Source organism: Meriones unguiculatus, chromosome 6, assembly GCF_030254825.1.
Source record: "Meriones unguiculatus strain TT.TT164.6M chromosome 6, Bangor_MerUng_6.1, whole genome shotgun sequence".
Lineage (NCBI taxonomy): Eukaryota > Metazoa > Chordata > Mammalia > Rodentia > Muridae > Meriones > Meriones unguiculatus.
In genome coordinates, this window is record NC_083354.1 from 51502560 (window position 1) to 51526651 (window position 24092).

Below are 24092 nucleotides of genomic sequence, written 5' to 3' on the forward strand. Positions count from 1 at the left end.
TTGTGTACATAGTTTGCATGTCACAATGTATCTAGGGAGGTCAGAGTTTCTGGAGTTGCTTCTCTCCTCTCTTGTGTGGATTCTGAGGACTGGATTTAGGTTGTCAGGCTTGGTAGCCAGCTCCCACTGAGCACTCTTGCTGGCCCATAATTCATTTTTTAAATGATATAATAAAAATGTTTTAACTTTAAATGAAAAATATTATAGAGACCCAAGTCAAGAACATTGCAGAGCAGTAACCTGCACTGCAGTTCACCCCAAAAAATCAAATCTGTGCTGTTTCTGTGAGTTTCTACAAATGAACATGTCTACATATTTTTTTCTCCTGCGCTAATAGGTTGCCTCTACATTAAAGCAGGTTCATAATGACATAGTCAGTTGGAAAAGACAATATCAAACATTTTTCCTCCTGAAAACATCAACTAGTGTCACATAACTATTGAATTAAAAATGTGTTTCTAAATCTGACTTTGTTTTATTCAACGAATACCATGATGACAAAATGAAAAAAAAAATGGCAAGCTTGTTTACACCTGCTATATTACCTTTCCTGGGGGAAAAGTAAGGAAATACCTTTACCTGAGGTAGCATGCCAACAGACCGAAGGGCGGAGTCCGTCCAAGCTCAGCTTGGTGAGCCTAAGAGTTTACTGTTGTTATTTGCAGGACCAGGGTGACTGCAAAACTGTCACATCACTGGCATCCTAACTCCCTAGTAACCTGCCACTTCCTCTGCTCCAGTATGAGGGCATAGTAGGGCAGGAGACAGGCACAGCTGGAGTCTCAGGTGAAAGTCTTCTGATGGGTCAACCACCCCCATTGCCACTGCCATAGACCCGGCTCTCATCGCTTGTTTATGGATCTCATCACCATGACTTCCAACCAAGAGATTCTGTAGGTGACTACAGCCACTCGGCTTCACAATGGCCCTGTCATACATGAAGAGAGTAGCTTTACTGCAAAAACCCCAGACTACACCAGGCTGGGGGCATCTTCAGGCTGGGTTTCAAGCTCAGTGCTTCACCCACCTGTCCACTCAGCACCAGTGTGGCAGGGGGTGCGGGGGGGGGAGCTCGGTGCAAGAGTAGAGCTCCCCAAGAGGCAAACTCATAAACAGGCAGCATGGTCAGTGCTCCAGCGTTTCCCTGCTGATCTTTGCAAATCTTGTGGGCACTTGGGAGCTTGGTTCTTGCGTCTGCTCATAGGAGAAAAGACCTTTACAGAGAGAGCACTTCCGTGATGCTCTTGGTCACACACTGGGATTTCTGAAGAGCGGTAGAGGGAGCAGCCAGGAATCGCACGGCTTCTATGCAGACAAGTGAACAGTGGAAATGAATTACTCCTCCGCCAAGAAGCCCCCCGAAGAGTTCACAGATGTGCTGAACCCTGCAGAGCACTGTGGGAGCCCGAACCCGAAGAGAGTGACCCTCAGCACACCTTTGTATTGCCTCAGTTTGGCTGGGGTGAACCATCACTGTTCCATGCTAAGTGGCTTCTTTTCATTGCCTACTGCTCCCATTTTCATACTCAACCACTGTGACTTTCAAGTGGAATCTATGCAATTAGACGTCAGGGTGTTTGCTTGTTTGTTTGTTTTTGTTTTTAATCATTTCTATACCAATTTTTAAAAATTCTTTCATAGCCCTATTGAGTGTTTTTTTGAACTAAATTTATACGGTTCAAATGAACTGCCCTCTGCCTGTGGAAGACATAAATGGAGCATAAGATTCCTTATAAAGAATTCAACCAATGCTACTTTAAACAATTTATACAGAAACTTAAAAGGCAGGATCATAAGCTTGATGTGGTGGCACAGGCCTTTTATCCTAGCACTTGGGAGGCAGAGTCATGCAGATCTCTGTGAGTTCAAGGCCAGCCTGTTCTACAAAGTGAGTTCCAGGACAACAGGACTACACACCGAGAAACCCTGTCTCAAACAAAAACAAAAACAAACAAACAAACAAAAAACAACAGAAGAGGAGGAGGAGGAGGAGGAGGAGGAGGAGGAGGAGGAGGAGGAGGAGGAGGAGGAATCACAGCCAGGCGTGGTAGTGCATGATTTAATCCAGGAATCAGGTGGTAGAGACAAGTGGGTCCCTGTGAGTTTGAGGCCAGCCTGGTTTACATAGTGAGTCCTAGGCCAGTGAGGGTACATAATGAGACCCTGTCTCAAAACCAAACAGAAAAGATGGCAAAGGAGGAGAAGAAGAAGAAAAAGAGGACAAAGACAGAAATGAAGAAGAGACAGAAGAAAGCAGATGAGGAGGGGGCACTTGGGGAAGGAAGGGAATCAGTGGGGGTAGGGGGTACACAAGGAAATGGGGCAACCAAATAAAGAAAAGATATAATGGCATTTATGTGTAAAAATGCCATAATAAAAACCCATTACTTTGTATGCTAGTTAAAAAAAAAAGAAGAGAATTCACTTGGCTACTCTGGCCACATGCCAGGTACTCAACAGTCACCAGTGGCCAGTGGCTATTGCTGTGAGTGATGCAGCTTCAGACTGTGTCATCACCCCAAGTTCTGCAGGACAGCACCGACCCAGACGCTGCCTTGACCTTTGGGAGCTGCCTAGCGGTAGCCTAGGAAGGGCTGAAACTCGGGGCTTCCAGACATTACCACCTGCACCCTTTAATACTTTATAAGGAACTGACATAGTTCCAAGAAAAACTGGGCAGACATGAGGCAGACACAAGTTCCAACACCAGGAAAGAGGAACTCAGGGTAGAAGACAAGAGAGGACAATGGATCAGACGGGCTGAGCCAAAGGACCTGCATACGTGATGACAAGGGGACACATGAAGAGCCTTTAACATTTGTTTCCTCTAATATCATTTATTTTGATGCCTTTAGTCAGCTCAAAATACTACATTTTTCCAAGCCCCTCTCCCACCATGGGCAGGGGGGTGGGGTGGGGTGGGGGTGGCATCCAGTCCATGACATCATCCAGCCAGAGCAAGTACTTGTATAATACCAACTATCCTATCCCCAGTGCCTACCAAAACTTTTGTGTGTGACGAAGACTCCTCGAACCCCCAAGACGCCCCTGAATTCTTGACCCACCAACCTCTGCCTCCCCAGGTCGGGGATCACAAATGTACAGCTCCATACTTGCATCAAAACATTCGTGAAAATAATTAGGGCTGTGGAGATGGTTCAGTTAGTGAAAGCTTTTGCTTTGCATTCAGGAGGACCTGTGTTCAAGCCCCAAGAACTCACACAGAAATGTCAGTCAGTGTATTAGCTAAGTTTCTTAAAGGAATGGAACTAACTGGATCAATCAATAAATAAATACATATATATTCATACATACATACATACACATATACATACACACACACACATGATTTATTAGCCTGTCTCACAGGCTGTGGTCCGAGTAGCCTAGCAATGGCTGCCTGCCTAGGGAAAGGCATAATATTCCAGTTGTTTGGTCCACAAAGCTGGACGTCTCGGTTTCCCCAGTCAGCACTGAAGTCCTGGAGGATTCCCAGAGAGTTGCAGGTCTTCCGTCTGCATTGGAATCCCAAAGAAGCTGGATTCTATACTGGCCACCGGAACAGGATAGATGAACTTGCCAGAGAAAGTGAGGGCAAGCGCGCCGAAAGCACGTTTCTTTTCCTCCACGTCCTCCCTGTGGGTGGGCTGCCACGAGAAGAGGAGGCTCAGATTTAGGATGGCTTTTCCTACTTCAAATAACACGATTAACAAAACCCCTCATTAGGTTCCCTACACACAGGAAGCTGACGGGCTAACTGGGTCCTCAGGTGGGTCCCCTAACGACCGGAGTGGAGGCTGTGTCTGACTTACACTCTGTTGCCTCTCTCTGGATCCCATTATCCTGAAAGAGGAGGCACTTAGCCCTGAGGCGGCTTGATGCCCCCGCAGTATCGGCACACGAGTTCCAGGACCGCTAAGGACTACGCAACAGTGAGATGCTGCCTCAAGCTCACAAGAGGGGAAAAACAAAACGAAGAAAGTCCCTCATGGTGTTCCCAGCAGTGTGGGTTTTATTGGTTCTAGATGCAGTCAAGCTTACAACTGAAATTAGCCGTCACAGTCAGTGTGCTGGTACATTTGCAGTCCCGGGGCTGGAGACGGAGACAGCAGGTTCCCTGGGCTCACTAGCCAGCCAGTCTAACCTGATTGGTGAACTCCGGGGCAATGAGAGAGCCCGTCTCAAGGGAGGCCGACAGTGTTCCGGAGGGTGGCAACTGAGCTTGTCTGCTGGCCCTTACACATGGGCGCACATGCACACATACATACACACACACACACACACACACACACACACATACACACACACACACACACACACCATCATGCATGCTCTCTCTCACACTAAAAAAACCATCTGCATTTAACAAGCTAAGCAAAGGCGGCAAACGCAGGTCATCCCAGTACTCTAGAGGTGGAGACAAGAGGATCAGGAGTTAAAGGTTATCCTTGGCTACAAATTCAGTTTAAGGACAGCCTGGGCTACCTCTGAACCCGTCTCAAACAAATTTGCTAACAAAAGCAACTGCTGCTGCCTTTGCTTCAGTCCCCCCACCCACCCGCGACCCAGGAGAAGAACAAAGTTCAGTGCTGGGGGCCATTAAAACTCAGCTGCATTTGTTTTCAAGTCTCTGCATATTGTGGTTTTTATTTTTCTTTTAACGGCCATGTTCTTATCTGGTACAAAAAAAAAAAAATTTACATCGCATCCAAAACAACAATTAAAAAAAAAAAAAACACAACATTTTGTGTTGAGCTCTAGCTATTGGAATCAAAGCCTGTGATTCCCCCCACCCCACCCAAACCTCATGCAACTCAACACACACCAGGACAGTTTGATTACACCTTCCTGCCATTCCACTGCGGGGATGCAGTTTTGATTTGGCGGGTGACTCATGCTTCAGTTTTGTTTCTAGTGGAAAGCAGCGTGTTGGTGCTGAAATCCACCACAGCATGAATTCAAAGGTAATGAAATTATAGACGCGCCGTACGAAAACCTCAGCAGTCTACCTGTGTAAAGCCGGCACTCGAGGGGCTAACGCGGGATTGCTACAAACTCAGAGCCAGCTACATGGTGAGATCTTACCTCAAAATACCCACAACCACAACAAAAACAACCAGTTTTCAAATGGTGGATGGCCTCAATAGACTAGAACACCCGGTTGACAGCATGGAGTGTGACTCAGGTGGCTAAACGCTCGCCTAGCAGGCACTAAGCTCTAGCCTTCACCCCTCAGCGCAACGTAAAAACCTGTATGGGTGGGGCTGGAGGGATGGCTCCACAGTTAAGCCTGGCTAAGAAAACCTGGGTTCAAGGCTCAGCACTTACAACTGCAGCTCAGAACCGTCTGTAACTCCAGCTCCAGGGAATCTGACACCCTCTCACAGACACACAGGCAAAACACCAAGGAACATAAAATTAAAAAAATAATAATAATAATTAATTTAAAAAAAAAGAATCTAGAGAGGGCTTGCTTTGCCTATCCAAAACATTAATGCACATAAAATAAAAATAAATCATTGAAAAAAGCATGTAAGGTGCTATATAAGACCATAATCGAGGACTCAGAGGGTGACGGCAGAAGAATCATAAATTCAAGGTCACCCTTGACTATACAATGAGTCCAAGGCCAGCTTAGGCTGCATAAGAACCTGTGTCCAAAAGCAAGCAAGCAAACAAACAAAGAAATGAAGTAAGGAAGTCGAGCTGGAGAGATGGCTCAGAGGTTAAAAGCACTTCCAAAGAACCCAGGTTTGATTTCCAGCACCCACATGGCAGCTCACAATTGTCTGCATCTCAGAAGTGATACAGGAGGAGCTAAGGACAAAGCTCAGGTCACAGAGCGCTTGTCTGAAATGCACACGGTCCTGGGCTGAGTCTCCAAAACTTCATAGTCTGGGCTTGATGGTACATGCCTGCAACCCCAGCACTCATGGGATAGAGTCAGGAGGACCAAAAGCTTAAAGTTATCCTCGGCTACATGGGGAGATCACATCCATCTTGGGCTTACATGAGACTCTGTCTAAAAACATAATTAAGAAAAAGAGAGATAGAGAGCCAGCATGCCTTTAATCCCAGCACTCTGGGAGAGAGAGGCAGGCGGATCTCTTGTGAGTACCATGGCAGTCTGGTCTACAAAGTGAGTCCAGGACAGCCAGGGCTATTACACAGAAGTCCTGTCTTGAAGAAAGACCCCCCCCAAAAAAAAGAAAGAAAAAAAAGCAAAACAAATAAAAATAATAAAAGTCCAATGGCATTCTTCATTGAAAAGAAAAAAATCTAAAATTCATATGGACCCAAGAAAGACTCCAGGTATTTAAAGCAATTCTGATTAGAATTATGCCTGTGTGTGGTGTCATAATGAGGGGCTGGGAATGAAGCTCAGTTGGTAGAGTATTGGCCTTGAAAGCAAAAGCCCTGGATTAGATTCTCTACACTACCTCACAGGCCGGGCATGGTGGCACACCCCCGCCATCCCATCACCAAGGAGGTGGAAGCAGAAGGACCAGAAGTTTACGCTTATCCATGGCTAGATACCAGGTTTGAGGCTAGCCTACACTTCCTGAGATCCTATCTCACAAAAAGGCATCATAATAAAACTTACTTTTTGTATATTCATTAAGAGAGAGAGAGAGACGGAGACAGAGAGACTGGGATAGAGACAGGGAGCACCCTTCTTCAGACATAAAACCATCAATAAAGAAAAGGACAGGTAACCCAATAAATGGACCAAATAGCCGAAGAGACATTTCAGAAGGGAGAAAATCCAAGTTGTTAAAAACAAATACAAAAAAGCTACTTACTACAAATTAGGTGCAGCAAATGAGAAATGTCTCCCATTGGCCCGTGGTATCTGAGCGGGTGATGGTGCTATCTGGGGAGGGTTAGCGGGTCCAGCCTTGCTGGAGGAAGTATGTCACTGGGGGTGGGCACTGAGAGTTTGTAAACTCCCTCACTTCCAGCTAGTGCTCTTTGCTCTGTGCTGGTGGTTGACATGTGGCCTCTCAGCTTCCTGTTCCAACCATTATACCTCCCTACCTGCTATGGAACCATAAGCTCAAATAAACTCTTCCTTCCAGATGTAGCTGTGGAGATGGTATTTATCACAGTAACAGAAAAGTAATGTATTGAGAAATACAATTTGAAATTTACTAAACATCCTAAAATGACTAAAAGATTGTGTGTGTGTGTGTGTGTGTGTGTGTGTGTGTGTGCATGTGTGCATTTTTCTTGTTTTCTTCCAGACAGGGTTTCTCTGTGTAGCCCTGGCTGTCCTGGAACTTACTCTGTAGACTGGGCTGGCCTTGAACTCAGAGATCCTCCTGCCTCTGCCTCCCCAGTGTTGGGATTAAAGGTCTGCATACCTCACACTTGCTTTGTTTTTTGAGACAGACTCTCACACTGTATCCCTAGCTGTCCTGAACTCACTTAATGCACCTTTTCTGTGTTGTAAAAAAAACAGCACAAAGTGCATAAACCAGGAGCAAAACATAAATAACAAATGTATTATAGTGTAAACACCCACGTGACTAGAACATACATCCAGACCATTGGCCACCTATCAGTAGGCCTGTAGGTTTCCCTGCTGGTCAGAACTGCCTCCCTCTCTGCCCTTCTCTGCTCATTCGTCCATTTCCTTACTTTAGAAAGATGTTGCCTACTCTGGGTGTGGGCGGTTCAGTCTTCTTTAACTCATTCAGAACATTCAAGGTTTACCCTCAGGGGTGTATTTGCTGTTGCCATTGTACAATACATTATTTTATGGACATCCTGTAATTTATATATCCTTTTTCCTGTGGGACACACAGTATTTCTAGGCTGAGGCAACGGCGAGATAAGTTGCTATATTTGTCACTTATTTCCTGGTTCACATGGGTTGCACACTTCTTTGCATGTGTCTGCTTTTAAAACTGACAGGTAGGGCCTCGCCATGGAGGGAGACGCCCCTGTGACCATTTCCATACATAGAGAGGGAGGAGAAGACAAAGAGTTCAGGGGTAAGGCTGAAGATCTGCAAGCTTGGGAAGGGTTTTGGTGGAGCAGAGCAGCCTCCTGGAGAGATCGTCTGAAAGAAGAATTGAAGGAGAAAAAAGCAGAAACAGTTAAGCTCACTAATAACCATAGCCCAACATTCAGAGAAACTTAATTTCCCCCTAGTAAAGGCCAATTTCTTTCCCTACTTTTAATGCCTAGTTTTATGCCCAATTACTAGCTTTATAGACTGGGCCGGCCTTGAACTTAAAGTGGATTCTCTGCCCTCCAAAAGCTGAAACTACAGCCGTGTCACCTAGCACCTCTAGCTCTGCCTTGGCCTCACGTTTTCCTCCTGAGGGTGAATAATAATTGCCAACTTGACAGCATCTAAAATCACCTAGGGAAAAAAAAAAAAGACCATCTAGGAGACTGACTTTTGGCACGTCCATGAGGATGCTTGTAAACTGGGTTAACAGAGGTGGGAAGACTCACCCTAATTGTGGACTGGGTCCTAGACTGAATAAAAGGAAGAAAACAAGCACCAGCGTGCTGGAGAGATGGCTCAGTGGCTGAGAGCCCTGGCTGCTCATCCAGGGGTCCTGAGTTCAATTCTCAGTACCCACACAGTAGCTCACAACCACCTATAATGGGCTCTCATGCCCTCTTCTGTTATGCAGGCATCAGGGAGTGCTCATATACATACATACATACATAGCACCAGTATCCATCTATCATTGTCTCCTGACTGTGGATGCAATGCGACCAGATGCTTCATGCCACCCCCTCCATGCTTCTTGCTTAGGAGAGGGAGAGGTCTTGAGAACTTTGCTTTATGACCAGAGGCAAAATCAGCTGGATGGACTTGAGCTATCCCACCATAATGGTGAAATGGTTCAGCCCTTACTGACTTGGCTTAGAGCTCCCTTACCATGGGTGATATGGTTCTGCCTTTCAAGAGTAGAGAGGAGTACAGACTTGTTATACTGGAATTGGTCCTAAGAAGGCTTTTTCACTCTCTATTGATTCCTCCTGGAAGAAGCTCTAGGTAAGAGATACAGCATTTCTCTCTGGGCTTACAGGAACAACAGGAAAGCAGCTGGCAGGATACAGGTAAATCAGCATTCTAGGAAAGAGAGCTAAGAAGCCCTCATAAGTTTGTAAACTAGCTAGGTAGAAGGACACAGAAATAAATTTATAAAGAGCTAGCAGTTTAGTTGTAGAATGATGATGCTTGTAAATATATATATATACACACACAAACTATGAGACAAGATGAATCCTTCCTTCCTTGAGTTGCTTCTGTGAGGAGGGTTGTCACAGCAACAAGAAAAGCAATTTAAGACACTGAGCCACTCTCTGCTGCAGTTACCCTGGATTCCGTGAGTAACAGAACTCACGGATGAAAGTGTTGATGACAAGGGACCCAAAAAACGCTCCCCGAACATCAGTGAGCCCCGCAGGACAGATTCCCACCTGCTCCGTGAGGACAGTTGCCCATGAGAGCCAGGCTGCAGCCTCTCATGAGCTCATCGCTCTCCCAGGAGCCTACAACACTGACTTCATCAACATTCCTTTCTGAACCAGAAGTGTGAAGATGCGCAGATCGCCTGCTCTGTGGTCGGCATGCAGCCCACCCCCTCCTTTGCTTGCCTTGCCTTAAAAAGCGCGCAAAGTTCCTGACCATCCCTTGAGAACAGACATGAGGTCACCGAGTCTCTTTATCTGCTCTTCCCAGGGTGGACACGACTAACTCAACTTCCTTTCAGTGCCTTTCACCACAGCTCATCTCTTTAATTGTGTGTGAGGGGGGCCAGGCTGTGCCTCATCTGTGGGGACTCTGGGAGCCAGAGGGCTTTTATCCTAAAAGTTTGGTGAGAGGGCTAAATTATACCTTCAGTGAAGATTGCTCCTGCCATAGCCAAGGCAGAACAGGCAAGCTGAACTGGCAGCAGCCTAACTGGCGGCCAAGAAGGCCGGGGCTTCCAGTCACTGACATTTACTCACGCGTCATCGGTGAAGAGCTTCTCGTCAGCCTGAAAAACGGAAAACCAAAGGATCTGAACAGAAAAACCTTAGCTAGTGACAAGGGAACCAGAAATAGTAGAGGGGCTGGGGAGATTGGGGATCTCTGTAAGTTCGAGTCCAGCCTGGTCAGCTAAGCGAGTCCAGGACAGCCAAGGCTACACAGAGAAACCCTGTCTCGAAACAACAACAACAACAAAAAAAAAAAAAAAAAAAAAGAAAGAAAGAAAGAAAAAGAAAAAGAAAAGAAAAGGAACACTGACTGTTCTTACAGAGGACACAGGTTCAGTTCCCAGCACCCACCTTAGGAGTTCACAACCACCAGTTCCAGGGTTACCCTCTTCCAACCTCTGAGGATACCTGCATGTGCCGGTGTACGTGAATGCACATGGTGCACACACACACACACACAAAAGCAGATATTTTTAAACTATAATGACTCGGGAGGGCTGGAGAGATTGCTCAGTGGCTAAGAGCTTGTATTCCACTAGAGTCTGGTTCCGGGTAGCCGTGTTGAACGGCTCACAGCTGACTATAACTCCAGCTCAGGGAGGGCATCTGGCACCCCATGCTAGACTCCATGAGCACCTGCACTACTCACAAATGCACCTACCCATACTTAATTAAAAATAAATCTTCAAAAAAAATCAGTTGAAGGGGCTAGCGAGATGGATGGCTCAGCAGTTAAGAGGACTGACTAAGCTTCCAGAGGACACAGCATCTGCATGGCAAGGAACAACAGTCTATAACTCCATTTCGGAGAACTGGACACCTCTTCTGGCTCCACAGATACCAGGCACGCATAAGGAACGCAGACATGCACGCAGGAAACACACCCATACAAGTTCAATTGTAAAAGAAATGGTGGAGCCATTGTGGTGGCACAGGCCTTTAATCCCAGCACATGGGGGGAAGGGTGGGGGACAGAGGCAGGCGGATATCTCTGAGTTTGACAACATGAGCTACAAAGAGAGTTCCAGGACAGCCAGGGTTGTTACATAAAGAAACCCTGTCTTGAAGAAAGAAAGAAAGAAAGAAAGAAAGAAAGAAAGAAAGAAAGAAAGAAAGAAAGAAAGAAAGAAAGAAAGAGAAAGAGAGAGAAAGGAAGGAAGGAAGAAAGGAAAAGAAATGGTGGAAAGTTGAAAATAAGTAAGCATACAAACATTTCAAACTTACAAGAATCTGGTTTTGTTTTTTGGAGGGGTGGGCTTGAAAGGATTCCATTTAAGTCTAGAACCATGAGAACAGTTTTTTTCCCACCAGTGGGGCATCTTGAGTGTGGCCTCTTGTTACCACAGCCCTGAGAGATGAGTATTATCTCTCAAGGAGGTGGAACTTGGGAGGGAACAATGGGTCTTTCCAGTGTGGAAGTGGAAGAAGTAATTTTTTTTTTTTGGCTTGGCCCATTATTTGTTTTGAGGACAGGGTATACTGTGAGTCAGGCTGGCCCCAGATTTTTTTATACTGTCAAGGATGACCTTGAACTTCCGATCCCTCTGTCTCCACCTCGAAAAGGCATTCACCAGAGAAGACCACTCAGACAGTCAAGAGAAAAATCTTCCATTGATGACACTGGGTGTTCGGGACCTGAGCGCAGACCTGAGCATTTTTCAGTGTGGTTAACAAGAATGGTAAGCCATTCCTTGTCTGGAAAACAAAACAAACAAACAATAAAAACTAAACAAACAAACAAAAACAATAAGCATGTGCTTAGGCAGCTGTGGTGGCACAAGACTTTAATCCTAGAACTCCAGGAGGGAGAAGCAGGCAGATTTCTATGAACTTGAAGTCAGCCTGGTCTACAAATTGAGTCCAGGACAACCAAAACCAAAATAAACAAGAAAAAAACAAAAAAACAAAAACACAAAAACCAGTAAGCCAGAAACTGAACTACAGAAGCCAAAAAGCAAGGTTAGTACATTTATGGACTTTCCCAGAATCATGGGCTTCAATGGGTTAGGTATTTGTTCCTGTTTTGGCAGGTGGTGCTGTCTACATGCTGGGTTCCAAGGCCTGAATGGTAGCTCCACCATGGAGTCAGTTGTGCTAAGGTCTGGGGGTCTGTTACACCAAGTGCTGGGTTATAGGCATGTGCCACCACAGTGAAGTATGTGTGTTGGGAGTCAAAACCAGAGCTTTGCGTGTGCTAGATGACTTCCAGCTGAGCCACAGACCAGCCCTTTTTGTTTTTTTGTTTTTGTTTTTGTTGTTGTTCTTGGACAAGGTCTCACTATGTAGCCCTAGTTGGCCTGGAACTCACTCTTCAGACCAGGCTGATTTCCAACTTGCCACAGTCCTCCTGTCTTAGCCTCTTTAAGGCTGAGATTACAGGAATATGCTTCCTATCTCCTATGAGCCCAGCAGGATGATCCTCCAAATAAACTTTTTCTTCTGCTCATGGAGTGGTCTACTTTGGTGGTTTTGCTGTACACTTGCTCACAGTGTGAAACTGGGAACATGACCTTCAGAGTGGTCTATGGGAACTTGAATGGGGCCTGATTGAGAAGCTGCTCTTTTACAGAGTCACCATCGCCTAAGATCTAAGGATCACTTTTGTAAATTCTGTTCCCTTTGCTTGTAACTGGCCCACCTCTGGAAGGGTCCAGCCTGAGCTCCACAGACAGTGGAGTTGTGGAAACCTGAATTTTGGGGCAATATATATATATATATATATATATATATATATATATATATGTATTTATACCAAGAACCAAACCCAAAAGGAAAAAAATGGCAATTTGGGCTGGACATGATGGGTCATACCTGTAATCCCAGCACATGAGAAGCAGAGGCGAGAGAATCATCTCAAATTCCAGTCCAGCATGGGCCCAGCAAGTTCCAGGGTAAGCATGGATACACAACGAGACCCTGGCTCTAAAAATAAAGAAGGAAATGGGAATAAAGCAGGAAGGATCAGAGAGGGAAATTTAGAAAAAAAAAAAAAAAAGAAGGGAAGAAAGGGGGAGAGCGAATTCAAGAGCACATGGTCTTCAGGAAAATACAAAACAATGATGGTTGTGCATTGCAATTATAATGACTTTTTATCCTTACACTATACCATTATTTTCCTCACATTACAGCTATTGAAACAGAGGCACAGAGCTCTTTAGTAACTTACCCAAGGCAAGTGTGGTGACACACACCTTTAGCCTCATCTCTCAGGAGGCAGAGTCAGAAAGATCATGGGGCCAACCTGTTCTACGTAGAGAGTTCCAGGCCAGCCAAAGCTACATAGGGAGATCCTGTCTTAATATGTACACACACTATATATATATATATATATATATAATATTAAGACATGTTTTTTTCCAAAACCAAACCGCAAATGAACATTTTAGCTGGGGTCTGAGCCCAAGCCAGTTGGCCCCAGACTCTAAACTCAGCAGCATATTGAGGGAAGCCAAATTGTAATAGAGAATTTCATGATTGCTTGTGAAATTAAGGGTAGAGGGAAAGAAGAGGGGTGTCTTGTGTAAGCTATAATAAATTATCTCAACCTCATTCCTTAGTCATACGTACAAGAAGCACAGAATAGGGATTTTTAAAATTATGGGCTATCTGGGCATGGTGTTTTGCCTCAAGGCAGAGGCAGGAGGATTGCTACAAGTTTTCTTTTTAGGTCATATAAACAACCTAGGTCTGTCTAGGCTAAAGAGTAAGATTGAGTCTCAAAAAAAAAAAAAAAAATCAAATATCATGGGGCTTAAAAGATGACTCAGCTGTTAAGAGCCCTGGCTGTTCTTCCAGAGAACCTGATGACAATTCCCAGATCATAACTGTGTAATCCCAGAGAATCTGACGCCCACTTCTGGCCTCTACACCAGGCACACACACATAAGATACAGACATACATGTAAGCAAAACACGCATATATGTAAATAAATAAGTAAACTTAGGAAAATAAAATAAAATAGATTGTGTATGTAGTTCAATCGGTAGAGCATGTGGTTGGTATGTAAGAAACCCTGCATTTGATCCCCAGCACTGCATAAAACTGGTATAAAACCAGCCCTCAGGCAGGCAGAAGCAGGAGGATCTCTGTAAGTTCTGGGCTAGCCTGATCCTCAAAGGGAGTCCAGAACAGTCAAGGCTACACAGAGAAACCCTGTCTCACAAAAGAAGAAGAAGAAGAAGAAGAAGAAGAAGAAGAAGAAGAAGAAGAAGAAGAAGAAGAAGAAGAAGAAGAAGAAGAAGAAGTTGTTCAAGGTCATTAAGTCCTGTCAAGTTGGAGGCCAGCTTAGAACACATGAAATCCTTTCACACACACACACACACACACACACACACACACGTAGATATATGTACATTTACTGGAAGCAAACTGTGTATGTATGCTGGAAGCAACTGTATAACGCCTGGCTCTGCTGTTGAGTCACTGTGTGACCCTGGAACATTATTACCTTCTCTAATGTGCAGAATGATAGCCCCAAAGACACTCTGGCATCTGTGAGTGATCTGTGTAGCTCATCAGCTACCTTAAGGAAGGGCGATTGTTCCTGATTATCTCCTAGACCCAACACAGTCACAGACAGTGACTCGACAGCGCCTCACAGCCCTGGACAGTGAGTGGAGCTCAGGTCTGGCGGCATACACTATAAAACTAGAATCTAAAGCAAGAGTAATGAAAGCTTGAGACCAGCTTGGGCTGCATAGAGAGACGCCGTCTCAAAAGAGGGTGGTGTGGGATAAGACGCTGGAGTTAGAGAAGGAGCTGTGACAACGGAAGAAAGGTCAGAGTGGGGCTATGTGAGAAGAGCTGTCGTTGCGGCCTTGAAGATGGAAGGGACCTTGAGCCAAGGAATACAAGTGACCTCTAAAACCTAGAAAAGATGAGGAAGTTTTATCATGTGCTTGCCTGTGAAAGTGAATGCTCTTTAAAAAAAAAAAAAATTATTTTTATCTTGTGTTTATAAAGGGCCTGTGTGTGTGTGTGTGAGTATGTGTGTGTGAGTGTATACATGACTGCGCACATATGTACCCTGTACGGACTTGGAGGCCAGAAGTAGGCATCAGATATGCCCATCTCCCTCAAAAAGAACAGTTCTGCCTTCACAAGGCTTCAGCCACAGAGACCCATTTCAAACTTCAGACCTCTGTAACTGTAAGATTATAAGTTTATATTGTTTTAAACCACTAGCCTTGTGGCATTTAGAGAAAGCAGCAGCACAATAATAATAATAATAATAATAATAATATGGCTCTGCAATCCTCAGTTTTCTCATTAACACAATGGAGAAATTCAATTAGCACAGGGGCTTTTTCTAATTTAAAGATGAAATGTAAGCCCTAAAAATGAAAGCCCATCAACTAGTAAGATGCACAATAAATGCTAGAAAACCAAATCTAAACAACAGAAAAGGGACCAGAACTGGAGGTGAAAATATTGAGGGCCTGGACAGACAGCCAGAAAGTATTTGTTGCTCTTGCAGAGGACTTGGGTTTGATTCCCAGAATCCACGTGGTGGATTACAAGCATGTGTGACTCCAGATCTAGGGCATCTGATGCTCTCTCCTGAACTCGGAGGGCATCGGGCATCTTTGTGGTACACGTACATAACATACAGCCGAAACACGCACACATAAAATCAAATGGACAAATCTTTAAAAATTAAAATACATGTTAAGTAAATTGCAGTTAAAGAATGGGATGTCAGAGTGACAAAGAGTTATCCCTTCGTCACTTCTTCCTTGATGTGACATGATGCTAGAGGAAAAGATCTAATCAGAATCATAATCCTACCAACCTCTCATGGACTTTTCACATGTCTTCAACTACCACGATACTTCAAGCCCCCAAACAGCACTTCCCCCACTCTTTCTTAAAATATGACATGGCCTCTTTGGCTTAATCACAAGCCAACCACAGCCCCAGCCTGGTATTCCTTCATGGCCTTCATTAATTTTCTTTGTGTTCCTATTAGATGTGATCTTTCAAGAGGTTAATGCCTGAATCCAAAAGAGAAGTTGCACGGGACTATCCTGTGAACCAAACAACTGCCGTCATTGGATGTTCAGCGGCACCCGTTTGCAAAGACCGTCCTAGCTGAGTTTATTGGCTGTTGACATCCCTTCATAGAGGAGTGTGGAGGGTCATAAGACCCTCCCCTGGGTGGGTATCCAGTCACTCCCTGCCACCAGTGAGAGACAACTCTGCCCTATCTACATGTGGCCTATGGGAGGAGCTACAGTATATAGGTTGAGAAAGGCTGGGGGAGTGGGACGGGGATTCTACAAGTATACAGCTGTGGGGAAGACCTCATCCCTACCGGGTAAAGGTTCTGGTGAAGTCTTATTGGTCGAGGAGCGCCACACCTCCTAGGTAACCCCTCTCCTAATGCTCTGTAAGTAAGCCTACTAAACCCACTGGCTCCCCAGAGTAAACACTGGCCGGATTGTGTTTCTTTTTTTCCTCTGGAGGAGGAGGGGTAGACATTGTTTATGTCTCCTATTGGGAAGGAGCATTAGCAACAGAGGTGAATAGTGACTCAGAAGAGGGAGGTGTCAGAAGAGAGAAGAACAATCCGGACAGGCAAAGTGACAGACACACACAACTCCAGCATCCAGGAGGCTGGAGCAGGAAGGAGCCAGACATGGCTTCTCACTACCAAGCACCCAAGTTCTTCTCAGAGGCTTCTTCTTGGGCTGGGGGAGAGATGGCTCAGCAGTTAAGCGCATTAGCTGATCTTCCAGAGGTCCTGAGTTCCATTCCCAATACCCACAAGGTGGGTCATAACCATCTATAAAGGGGTCTGATGCTCTTTTCGGTCATGCAGGTCTACATGCAGCAGAGCACTCATATTTAAATTAAATTAAAAAAAAAAAAAAAGAGGCCTCTTTTTGGGTGAAGCCTGGATTCTTGGCTGCCCTGCAACAAAGAATTTCAGGGGAAGTGGCTGGTGCTGGTGGCGCGCACCTTTAATTTCACGACTCTGGAGGTAAAGGCAAGTGGATCTTTGAGTTTGAGGCCAGCCTGGAAAGGCAAGGCTATGTAGAGAAACCCTTTTCAAAAATTTTTTTCAGGAAAATTAATATGAGAGATCTGACATGGAAAAAGCACGCAGGCTGACCCTGACCGAGAGGCTCTCAGGAAAAAGAGAACACACCCAGCATTGTGGGTATGGACAGCTCAGAAGTGTCTGGCTTCCTTTAATGTCTTTACAGTAGCCGCATAGATTTTTATCACATCTGGAGTTACATCTCTAAGGGTTACTAAGGAACTTAAGTCACATGACATTGTGTATAGGGTGTGTGTGTGCACGCTTGGACACACACACACACATACACACACACGTCACAGCATGGGGAGTTAGGCTACATTTTGCTGTTAAAAAATAAATAAAAGTTTATATTTGTGTGAGATTCCCAGAAAATTTCAGGTTCAAGTGTGGGAGAGAGTACATTTGTACTCAAAGGTCATGTACCTGAGCATTAAGCATGGTTCATTCCTATTTTAACATGAAAACATATCTATGCAATAGGAATAGTGTCTCTATGTAGGTAATCTTCACAGCAAATCTGGTTAACTGTGTTGAAATTCTGGATTCTCAACTGACAAGAGACTCCAACCAGACACTGGAGTAAGGGGCTCTTTTTGTTTCCCATATCCTTTTAATTTTTCTATTCTGACTCAGGAGGATCATGACTTCAGAGAGCTAGCCTGGGCTACATAGTGAAATCCTATCACCTTAGTTATTTTTCTTTTGTTTTGTTTTTTGAGACAAGTAGTTCTGGCTGTCCTCGAACTCACTCTGTAGACCAGACTGGCCTTGAACTCACAGATATCTGCCTACCTTTGCCTCCCAAGTGCTAGGACTAAAGGTATGTGTTAATATCACCCAGCAGTTATCAGTCTTTTGTTGGTTATTTGGTTTGTGTCTCTGGATGTGCTCTACTCACCCTCTTAGTGGTTGGAGGATGGATGGATGGATGGATGGATGGATGGATGGTTGGGTGATTGGTTGGATGGATGGATGGATGGATGGATGGTTGTTGGTTAGTTGGATGGTTGGTTAGTTGGATGGATGGATGGTTGTTGGTTGGTTGGATGGGTTGGTTAGTTGGATGGATGGATGGTTGGTTGGTTGGTTGGTTGGTTGGATGGATGATTGGTTGATTGGTTGGTTGGACACAGGACCTCACTCTGTAGTCTAGGTGGACCTGAAACTCATGGGCAATCCTACCTCAGTCTCCCATGTAGTAGAAGTAAGCACAAACCACACACCTAGTTCATCTAACCTCTTTTAATCTACCTTGGATTATTTTTCTTCTAATAAATATTTAATTTTAAAAAGAGTTTGTTAATTTTTTTGTTTTTGTTTTTGTTTTTAGAAACAGGGGTTTCTCTGTGTAACAGCCCTGGCTGTCCTGGAACTTACTTTGTAGATCAGACTGACCTCAAACTCACAACAATCTGCCTGACTCTGCCTCCTGAGTGCTGAGATTAAAGGTATGTGCCGCACTCCCAGCCATTAAGGATTTTTATTTTCTTTTATTCTAAAGCATGTGCATATATGTGTGTCTGTGCGTAGGTATGTGTACCTGAATGCAGGTGCCCTTAGAGGGCGCTGTGAACCAAATTCAGTTCCTCATGCTGAAGAGAAACTGCACTTTTGGGTTTGTTTCTCTCTCTCTCTCTCTCTCTCTCTCTCTCTCTCTCTCTCTCTCTCTGTGTGTGTGTGTGTGTGTGTGTGTACTACAAAAGATGGGTGAAGATCAGAGGACAATTCACAGATTTTGGTTCTCTCCTGCCTCCTCATGGGCGTTAGAGACGAAGCTCAGATCAACAGGTTTGGTGGCAAACACATTTACCTTCTGAGCCAGCCTTAAGGTTTTGTTTGTTTGTTTATTGTAGTTTTTGTTTTTGCAAGAGTCTCTTATAACTCAAGCATTCAGTGCTTCCGCCTTTGGGCTATTATGAATAATGCTGCTGTGAGTATAAACATATAAATGTTTCTTCAGGATCCTACTTTTACTTCTTTTGGACATATGGCCGGAACTTGGTTTTTTCTTTGTGGTTCTTTGCTTCAATCTGAAGACCCACCATGTTATTCTCCATAAAGCTTGTATTACTTTATATTCCCCACAATAATGCACAGAAATCCCAAACTCTAGAAGGCCAAGGATATAGCTCAGTGGCAGAGTGTGCCATAGTTTCAATTCCAGCCCCCAAACAAAAGCCAACTTTCATTTTTCCATAGCCTCACCAACATTTGTGTTGTTTGTTTGTTTTAATTTAGAATTGGATAGGGTCGGATTGGACAAAATAAACCACATTGCCCCAGATCAAGCAACAGATTTCCTCTGTGTGTGTGTGTGTGTGTGTGTGTGTGTGGTGTGTGTGTGGTGTGTATATATATGTATGTGTGTGTCTGTGTATATGTATGTGTGTCTGTCTGTATGTGTATGTCTGTGTATATGTGTGCATCTGTGTGTATATGTATGTGTATGTGTCTGTGTGTATGTATGTGTGTATGTCTATATGTGTATGTATATGTACGTATATACATATATACATATGTATGTATGTCTTTGTGTGTCTGTGTTTATATGTGTGTATGTCCATGTATATGTGTGTATGTGGTATATGTATGTGTGTGTATCTGTATGTGGGTATATGTGCATCTGTAGTGTGTATGTGGGTGTGTACATATATATGTGTGTATGTATTTGTGTTTGAACATGTGTGTATAGATGCATGTATGTGTGTATGTGCATATGTGTGTGTGTTCTTGTTTGACCAAGTGAAATGAACGGAGCCTAACAGTAGTAATGGTGATGGTGGTGGATATTGTTTTTGGAGGGCTTAGGGTAGAGTCTTACTACCGAGCCTCAGTTGTCCTACAACTTCCTACATAGACCAGGCTGGCCTTCTTTCTCTCAGATGCTTGGAGCCACACCAGGCCACGTTATTCATTAAAAAAAAAAAAAGGTTATTTATTTTGTTTTATGTGAACTTATGTGTGTCTGAGTAATGTCTGTGTACCATATACATACAGTGTCCACGGAGGCCAAAACAGGGCACCAGATCTCCTGGACCTGGAGTTCCAGCTGCTTGTGAGCCACCGCATGGGTGCTAAGAACTGAACCTCAGACCTCTGAAAAAGCAGCCAGTGCTCTTAACTCCTGAGCCATCTCTCCAGTCCTCTGGTTTTTTGGAGACATTTCAAACCACTCCTCTTGAGATTGTTCAGAGGTTAGCTTGAAATCCTCATTTCTAAGTAGGCAGTTTTATGGATGTAGGAGACTGAAGTATATTCCTCCAAAGCTTCTAGACGTTAAAGTGCAAAGAACCTTTAAAATAGATCCATGAACTGAGTGTGATAGTGCCTACCTGTAAATCTAGCAATTGGGAGGTGGAAATGGGAAGATTAAGAGTTCAAGGCCATGCCTTGAATCCCAGCACACAGGGAGGCAGAGGCAGGCAGATTTCTGTGGGTTCCAGGCCAGCCTGGTCTACAGAGTGAGTTCTAGGACAGCCAAGACTATACAACCTGTTGTGAAAAAACAAATATGTGTGTGTGTGTGTGTGTGTGGCTGGAAAGATAGATCAGCAGTTAAGAGCATGTTCTGCTCAGGCAAAATTCAGTTCCTACCACCCATGTTGGCCTGCTCACATCCACCTGTTACTTCAGCTCCACACCCTCTGACCCCCCGTGGATACCCGCTTACATACCCACATGTAGACACAGAGACACATAATCAAAAATAATTGTGTTTAATATAATAAAAATACATCTTTAAGAAGTCTTTAATAAACCTCAACTCTGTATCAAACAAAACAAAAACTCATCCAACAAATAAGATGTAAAAGAGAAACTCCTGCCCTGCCCACCTACTCTCACTACCTCACTGAGTCATTCCTTTCTCCATACTTCCCGTGAGTGGGGACCACACCCTGTCCCCCACCCCTTCAATGCTGGGCTTACAGGTATGCACCGCCACACCCTGTGGAGTCCTTTACAGATCCTGGACATTCATCCCTCTGACAATAGATTTATATACATTTTCCAAGTTTCTAGGGACAGAAAATGGAACTCCCAGTTTGTCAAACACTGCTGTAGGCCGGGCACTCCGGGAAATACACCCTGAGATACAATTGTGTGTAGATCATTTACTAAGAGGAGTTTGCAGGCACAGACGTAAGCAGTGAGATAAACAGGATTAAGCTTAAAGCAATGCTAGGCTGTGATATGTTGCAAAAGAGGCCCCGGGAGGCCCTCGGGGACCCGTGAAACTAGAGCAGCCTCTTAGAGCGGCTCCAAACTAAGGCAAAGGCAACTTGCATTTGTACCCATGAAATGACCAGAGATTAAGGCAATCCATCTCTGGGAGGGAGGTAGCTTGAATTTGACAAAGTAGAAAGTGGATGCCAGTCTCTGAAAAGGAATTTGTACTTCGGATGGCAAACCTTTACCACATGAAGCAAGCCTGGGTGGTGTCTATCCCATATCTTCATGTGCTGGCACCTATTTCAATATTCTTTTTGTTTGTTTGTTTTGTTTTGTTTTTATATTTCTTTTTTTTATAATTTATTTAATTTTATGTGCATTAGTGTGAAGGTGTCAGATCCCTTAGAATTGGGAGGTATAGACAGTTGTGAGCTGCCATGTGGGTGCTGGGAATTGAACCCGGGTCCTTTGGAAGAGCAGCCCGTGCTCTTAACCACTGAGCCATCACTCCAGCCCCCTTTGTTTTGTTTTTAAGACAGGGTTTCTCTATGTAGCCTTGGCTGTCCTGGACTCACTTTGTAGACCAGCCTGGCCTTGAACTCACAGAGATCTGTCTGCCTCTGCCTCCTGAGTGCTGGGATTATGACTGCCCAGCTAGTCGTAAGTAATTGTCAGCCACCCAGTGTGGGTGCTGGGACTTGAACTCAGGTCTTTTGGAAGAGAAACAAACACTGTTATCCACGGAGCCATCTTTCTGGCCTCTTTTTGTTAATTTCTAAAACTGTATTTTATTTATTTGTGTGTGAGTGTGTGAGTGAGTGATGCATGTTTGCCACAGCATGTGTGTGGAGGTCAGAGGACCTCTGAGATTAGTTTTTCCTGTCACTTTTGCATGGGTATCGGTATCCAACCAAGGCTGTAAGGCTTCTATCTTTGCCCGTGAGGCCATTTTGATGGCGTGCTTTTTTTGTTTTGTTTTGTAATTTTTAGATTTACCTAGTTTATTTTTATGTGTATAAGCATTTTGCTTGCATATATGTTCACCACATAGGTCAAAACTGGGCATTGGATTCCCTTGGAAACGGAGTTACAGTTGGCTGTAAGCCACCATGTGGATGCTAGGAATCAAACTCAGGCCCTTGGCTTCTCTCCAGCCCCTGGTTTTTGTTTTTCTAAAAAAAAAAAAAAACAGACAAACAAACAATTGCACAGCTAGGAATACTAGCACTTGGGAATTAGAAGCAAGAGGATCAGGAGTTCAGGGGTAGCCTGGGATAGATGGGAATCTGTCTCAAAACAACAAAAGGGATGTCAATATGCCTCACCTAGTAAAGGTGCTTGCTGCCAAGCCAGACAGCCTGGCCTCAGTACTCAGAATCAACACGATAGGAAGAGAGGGTGAAACAGTGGGTCGGCCCAATAAAGCACATCTGTACCCCCTACAACCAATACTCAGAAAGCTGAAAGAGAGACTGACACATGTTCAAGGCCAAAGAAAGAGCTTGTCTCAATAATAAATAACTAAACAAACAGGAGGAAGGAAGGACAGTACTTGCTTCGGCAGCACACACACTAAAATTGGAATGATACAGAGATTAGCATGGCCCCTGTGCAATGATGACATGCAAATTCGTGAATCCTTCCATATTTGAGAGAGAGAGAGAGAGAGAGAAAGAAAGAAAGAAAGAAAGAAAGAAAGAAAGAAAGAAAGAAAGAAAGAAAAAGGGCAAAACCACACATGGTGACAGAGGGAGGCAGATCTCTGTGAGTTCAAGGCCAGCCAGCTTGGTCTACACACTGAATTTCAGTTCAGCCAGGGCTATATAATGAGTTCCTGTTTCAAAAATAAACAAAAAAGATAATCAGTTTCTGTTGTATTAAAACTCAGACCTAATATGCAACTAAGGAAACACGAAAATGTAGTAGTAATAAAAGAAGGAGGAGGAGGCTCCGAGGGCCTGGCCTGAAGGAATGACCCTGGAGTTAAGAGCACACACTGCTCTTGTAGAGAACTCAGATCAGTTACCAGAACCCATGTTGGACAGCTCCCAAGTACCTGTAACTCCAACTTTAGGGACCTGACAGGCTCTTCTGGACTCGGCAGGCACCCACACTCATGGTACACACACGGAGATGTAATTTTAAAAATAAGAGCTGGAGAGATGGCTGAGTGGTTAAGAGCATTTACTGCTCTTCCAGAGGACACGAGTTCAGTTCCCAGCACCACGTTCGGGGGAGACGCAGCATACTCACACACAGGTACTCACAAATGGAGAGACACACACAATGGGAGGCGGGTTGTGGGGGCTGGAGAGAGGGCTCAGCCGGTGAGAGCACTGGCTGCTCTTCCAGAAGTCCTGAGCTCAATTCCCGGCCAGAACAGGGTGGCTCACAACCATCTATACTGAGATCTGATGCCCACTTCTGGCATGCAGGTGTACAGACAGACAGAGCACTCATATACGTAAAATAAATAATTTTTTTTAAAAAATAGTAAAATAAATTTCATGTTTATAAATAGTATTTACACTCTAGGGCGGTCGCACAGGCAGCGGTGCTGTGAAGCCGGGCTCAGCCAACACGTACTGCAAGCTTAGCGGTTTCACGCAGAAGCCCAGCCGGAGCTTGGGCTTTGGGAGCCTATAGCCCACAGGGGTTAAAGCCGGTTTCCACAGAAACACCGGCCATTATATTTGCCACACCGACTAAACTGACCTCCAGGGTGACAGCGAATGACTATGCTGGGAAGAAAGCAAAGTTCCAGGATGGCAGAAATTCTTCCAGAAGGCTCGTGGTGTTGTGCCCATCCACCTGGAAAGAGGCCTTCCAGATCAAATGCTCTACTGGACCACTACGGCTCTAACAGTGGGAGGGACCATCTACTGGCCGATTGCCCTCCACACAGCTCCGCAGCCCCCCAAAAAATGA

General features: G+C 44.6%; 1 non-coding gene and 1 pseudogene across 1 annotated transcript; both read left to right on the forward strand.

Moving 5' to 3' along the window:
* Positions 1 to 3878: 3878 nt before the first annotated feature.
* LOC110548385 (cytochrome c oxidase subunit 7A-related protein, mitochondrial-like) lies at positions 3879 to 24092 on the forward strand (annotated as a pseudogene).
* Positions 22713 to 22816, forward strand: LOC132655046 (U6 spliceosomal RNA). The gene has a single exon (XR_009592628.1). It is a non-coding gene; the product is annotated as a U6 spliceosomal RNA (small nuclear RNA).